The 5945-nt window shown below is 44.7% G+C and overlaps 1 pseudogene; it reads right to left on the bottom strand.

Moving 5' to 3' along the window:
• Window positions 1-1617: 1617 nt before the first annotated feature.
• LOC124657050 lies at window positions 1618-4261 on the bottom strand (annotated as a pseudogene).
• Window positions 4262-5945: the final 1684 nt, after the last annotated feature.

The following is a 5945-nucleotide window of genomic DNA, read 5'->3' as shown; positions in this document are numbered from 1 at the left end:
CCAAAAACTCTGAGTATTAAAAATCTGAGACATAATAGCACGACGATCTCACTTGAAATGCTAACCCATATCTAAGACATAATAGCTCGGTGATCAATAATAGCTCCGAGTATTAAAAAACTGAGACACAATAGCTCGACGATCACACTTCAAATGTTTGGTTTGGCATTGGATGGTATATGTTTGTTACCTCAGCATCTAGGGACTGACATACCAGCTGCTAAATTGTATAAGTAGGACAAAGGATACTATTATGGGGTAGCTTATGCCGCACATGCTAAACAGTCTAAGTATACTACTTCATAATAGTAAATGAACTACTCGAGGAAGCTGAAATCATATTTTCCAAAGGTTACACATATTGCGGTCATATTTTGCAAAGGTTATACATATTGCGGTCATATTTTACAAAGGTTTTTTTGTAGGAGTACTTGCCATTGCTAATGTCAAGTTTTTTTTACAAAATGATTGTAGTCGGGTTCTCTCCTGTATATCTATTACTCTTCCAATTATCAAACTATGATTAATTACAGTTGATACTATCTGATGCATCATGGTTTTCCTTTTGACAGGGAAGAGAATAGAAGGTACCGTATCAGGTCACAAATCATAATCTGGAATTTTGGAAGATTACATTTGCCATACATCTGAACTGCAAATCTGCTGTATGTCTAGTCTTCGCAGCTGACCCATTTCATGCCAGTGCCAATATATTTAGTGCCCAAGGCCATTGTAGGGTGCATACTGCAGCAACTAACATATTTTTCGCTGGTGTGCAGGTTAATGATATATTTGAAACTGAATGTGATATTTCAGAGCAGTATGATTTTGGAAGACCATGACCAAGCAGGTGCATACAGTGATACAGATGCATTTGTGATTCGTGATCTAGAAATACAGCTCTATTCTACTTCTTTTGACAGGGGTACACTTTGATTAGGCACTAGGAGATAGAAATTTGAAACACTGAATTTGACTCACCTGTGTTGCAGACACGAGACTGACGGACATGCAAAAACACTGAATTTGACTCTAACAAAGTTCACACACTATACTGACCTTCAGTGTTGAGGCGACGGTGTCCAATCCCACAGGCAAGGATGGCGTTGGCCGCCCACTCCGATGCCACTATAGAGCCTGGAGGTCCGATCCCGCCATCGAGGAGAGCGGGGGTGTTACACCAGACTGGGCCATGGAGAAGAAAAATTCGGATTGGGATCTTGCAGATGAAGAACCAACTCGGAGTTTACTGACGAGAACAGAGCCGACCGAAGGAGGCGACGTCGACGAGGAGGCAGAGACGCGTCCGGCGTGATGGCGTGATCTCGGGCGGCGCTCGTCAGCTGGGGGTATGGGGTAGGAGCTGGATGCTCCCGACGATCCCAGCGACGGAGGGAATGGGTCCATGACTCTGCCGGCGATCCCCGTGACGGAGGGGAGGGAGCTGCGACAGAGAGGACGGGGACGTGACTCTCCACGTGATCCCGGAGACGGAGGAAGGGGCGGCGGCTGCGACAGGGAGGATGGGACCGTGATCTCCAGCGATCCTTGCGACGTGGGGAGGGGCAGCGGCGGCGATGGCGGCGTCATCGGGCGCTGGTGTGAAGAAGGCCTCGACTAGTCGTGTACAGAGTCTATTCTGAGTTGGTTGATGAGCTTTTGTTTTTTCTCCGATACTGATTTGATAAGTTGAATTCTGAAACGTCCACTTAGAATTACTAATGTAATATTACAGAAGTTACATAAAATTTATCACCGATTTAATCAACGGTCACGAAAAATAGATTAGACGGAACCTGAATTTGATTAGACGGAACCTATGTTTCGTGCCAATAACCGTAAAAGAGCTCTATAAATATACAGTCTTGCCAAACTATTAATCATCTCGGGAAGCTAAGCAATTAAAAGAATTGGTCTAAAAATGGAGTGTAATAGCTATTATATTTACGGTTCTGTGTTTACGTGCTTTTTTTGTGTAATGACTTCTATTTTCTGTTTTTATTTTTGCACGCACACTTATTCACGAGAAAAAAATAATCCTTTAATGGAGGAATTTTATGCTTTTGCTGATTGGTGGTGGCCATTAAGTACTTACTAGTTGATTAAACTGATAAACAGCTCTCTGCTTTCTGCTTGAATATTCAGGACCGTGTATATTGATGCAGATCTAGTTAAATGCACACACTGTCGCGAGTTAACTCCCTAGTAGAGGAGTATAATGTTTGTAACAACTCTCTAGCAAGGTAATCGTAGAAAAGTAAAAAAAAGAAACAAATATGACAACATGCATAGTGGAGCAAATAGAAGTCCATACATACCTTAAGATAAACTTTGTAAACAAGTTCATCAATAGTTCCATTACTCTCTCCAATCCTATCTTCAAATGGAAGGTAGCTACATGGTAGTTTGTAGGGTAAATCGCCAACTACTTCCTCAAATACATTGATGCAGAACCCTTTGGGGAGGAGCTCACCTTCAAATCTTACAAATTCACCAAACCCACCTTTCACAGGTACGCCTATCTTAAGAGTTTTATTCCATGGCAATATCCAACCTCTAGGTCGAGTATCACTGTCACCTGGCCATAGACAGGGTTTTTTTTTCTCGGGCCGGAATCTCCGAAATTTCGGAGGAAACCGTAAATACCGCTGCCCCCCGAGAAATGTAGATACCGAGCAAAAAAATTCGGATATATTTGAATTTAGAGTCGAATATTAGGTGAAATAGGCAGCGTATGTCAATTTGTCATCATATCAAGCCTGGCGCGGTGGTTTGGTACCCCACAAACTTCATCAGGTCGCGAGTTCGACGATTCAGACACGCACGTTTATCTCTTTTTATCTAGATAAATAAAGTTTTGTGTAAAAAATTTGAAAACAAGGGGGAACCACGATTCGACCGCACAACCTCTTGCTTGTCCATGGGAAGGCCCTACCGCTGGGTTGCATGCTCAGTTTGGTTAGTCCACGCCAGAAATTTATTAGTTTGATGCCAAAAAAATTTGAATTCAAAATTTGTTTGAAAAAACTCGGTCGAGAAAAACCCGAGATTTCCGAGAATTCGCGGTAACCGTTATTTCCGGTCCCCTCCGGTAAAAAAAAGCTACCGAGAAAAAAAACCTTGGCCATAGACTACTAGAGATGCCAGACACTGGATTCCAGAAACCGACCACTCTTCCCTTCCGACCAACGATGTTGATTATAGTGTAATTTACTGATGCTAACTGCATGCCTTTAATCTGAAATTTTCCACTCATGCCCGAAAAATTAACTTTCAACATTGAATCTCGCAATTTTTTAGCAGACCTTGAAGTATATATTCTGTCAAAGTCAGTGGACCCATTGTTTACAGGCAGCCCGAAGTCTGTAATTCACAAATCCAGCCACCTCTGCTGCTAATGCTAGGGCCCATATGGTATCATAAGCATAGAGACCAAACAATGTGGGCTCAGTTAATGAGGTTCCTGGATTTTCTGATCGGTACTTCTTGCGCCATCTCTGTCTAAAGTTCTGAAGTTCCATAGTATCTTGAACATGAGGTTTCACCCCAAGGACTCCTTGCATCACATCAAGAGCGGGAGAGCCAACCACATCAAAGATATCTGTCAAGCCATATGCGGTAATCCAGACAAAGCCCTCACCCATCATCCCTTCATCCTTAGCAAGCTGAAAAACTTTAGGGCTAACGTATTTGACATACGCACAATAAATACACTTGTCCAATGGTCTCTTAAACTCGAGATAGCTCTCTTGATATCATCCTCTTCATCTGAAGGAAGGATCTTGCACCTGTACGAGACACGGGTATCAACTTGTCTGAGGGCGTCAACAAGGTCAGGAATGAATTTGATATTGGAATCGTCATCCTCAAATACAGGGATGACTTCCCTCCAATTGTATCTCTGAACAAGTGCAGCAATAGCTTCTGCTTGAGAGGAATCGTTCCACGCTGTACGGATGAAGTATGGAGTTAGTCCCGATCGCGACGGGAAATCTGCAGAGAATGAAATGATAGGAACCGATGATTTGTTCCCAAGATGCGCAAGGAACTTAGCCTGAGTTGATGTCTGCGGCCCAACAATCGCCCGCACGCCAACGTTTTTCAGTAGATCAACCCCTGCAATGTTGGTATTACTTAGAAAGATATTTCACAGCAATGGCTATCATTCGTTAGTCATGATTTAAACTGAAGGCCTCAGCCCTACTTTAAATTAATAAAGCACCAACAGAACCATACATAGTTGAGATACATAACGAGCCATCGCTCCCACACAGCACAGTATCAACATACAGGTCCCCAGACCTAACAAAGACTAAGGTTCTAGATGCAACAACACATGATAAAAGGTTCAACACAACATCTAACACCATCCCCCTGGTACATGACGGAGATGAAACATGGCGACATCAGGAGCCCATCGACACCGCCTGATCCGCATGCATCCGGCGTAGAGAGTCCATCGCCGCATCCACGAGGCCTCTATCCTTCCACTTCACCAGCATCCTCCATTGCTGCATGTAAACGATCATTTTGAATAAGGCATCAGCCGGTTTGCCAATAAGAACACCTTCCATAGTTAGCTTATTGCGAATATTCCATAAGGCCCAAGCTAACGCCGCGAAGGAGAACCAAACTACTCGTCTATACGCCCCAGACAAGCCATGGGAAATACCAAGGAAATCGCCTGCCCCTGCAGGGTTCCAAGAGCAGTGCAGGAGCTCCCTAACTCCCGCCCATAAGAAGCGGGCCAAGGAGCATTTAAAGAAGATATGGTCGCAGTCTTCAGGCTCCCCACAGAGTGCGCAAAGCCCATTAGACGGACCTCTCCGTTTGGCCACCTGCATAGAGCAAGGCAGTTTTCCCCAAAGGAGTTGCCACAAGAATACCCTTATCCTAGGTGGCACCCTTGTCCGCCAGACCTCCCTAAAGTGCGTGACCGCCGCTCCTCGCGACGACCAACGAGTAAAGAGACTTAGCGGTGAAATCGCCAGAAGCCTCCAAGCGCCAAGAAACCAAGTCATCCTCGGCGCTAACCTGAGTGAAGTCAAGCTCCCTGGTGAGGTTGTCCCATTCAACCGTCTCAGCAAGGGAGAAAGGACGTCTAAACTGCAAGCGCCAGCCCGGGCCATCCTGTGGTGACCCTGCATACCACTGCATGTTGTAGTATGCCAGTCGTTGATATAACATTCACGAAGTACCATTCCGCAAATATTACATCCCTCAGAGTAGTACAACAGAACATAGCAGGGTCCAAACTCATTCATACATTATTACAAACCATATGTACATATCATCTTGGAGCTCCTCCTGGGTCCAAAGAGGTTTACTCCTGGGTTCGAGGTGAACCCAACTTAGCTTACAATATAGGAGTTTCACTAGACTTAACATTTATTCTCTCGAGCAGCTAAGTATTAAGAGTTCGCGCTGCTCGACTACTACTACTACTACTACTACTACTACCGGATACTTCTAGGCTTGGTCTCCTCCGGAAGCCTCCCCGGTTCCGTAGACTATGAGGTAGTCTACGCCTTCAATACCTCCCGAGAGGTCTGGTTCTTCATAGCCGATGAGGTCGGCTCCTTCAGGGTTGTTGTTGTCCTCCTCCAGATGATTCGGACAGTCTAGCGGAGGATTTAAGAGTGGTATGAGTACGAGCGTACTCAACAAGTTCATATTAGGAAAGAGGTGTTTAATGCACTAACTACGGTACCGGACCGTGAAAGTCCGATACCATGCAGGTTTTGATAACCATTTCTTCAAAAGGTTGTTTTTATTCGGAAGAACTATGTCCGTCGGCCTTCACCGGTTTACTAGAACTTCATGGAGTTCCTTTCCTGACAGCGTTCGCAGCTCCAAATCCCGGAACAAGGAGTGATCGGTCACGATTCGTTACACTCTGCAGAGGTGTGTTGCTTTACCCATAAGAGATCTTAACCTTGGTGCCA

Source organism: Lolium rigidum, chromosome 5, assembly GCF_022539505.1.
Source record: "Lolium rigidum isolate FL_2022 chromosome 5, APGP_CSIRO_Lrig_0.1, whole genome shotgun sequence".
Taxonomy (NCBI): Eukaryota; Viridiplantae; Streptophyta; class Magnoliopsida; order Poales; family Poaceae; genus Lolium; species Lolium rigidum.
The sequence above is the reverse complement of the archived record's forward strand: the minus strand, read 5'-3'. Positions and strand labels throughout refer to the sequence as shown.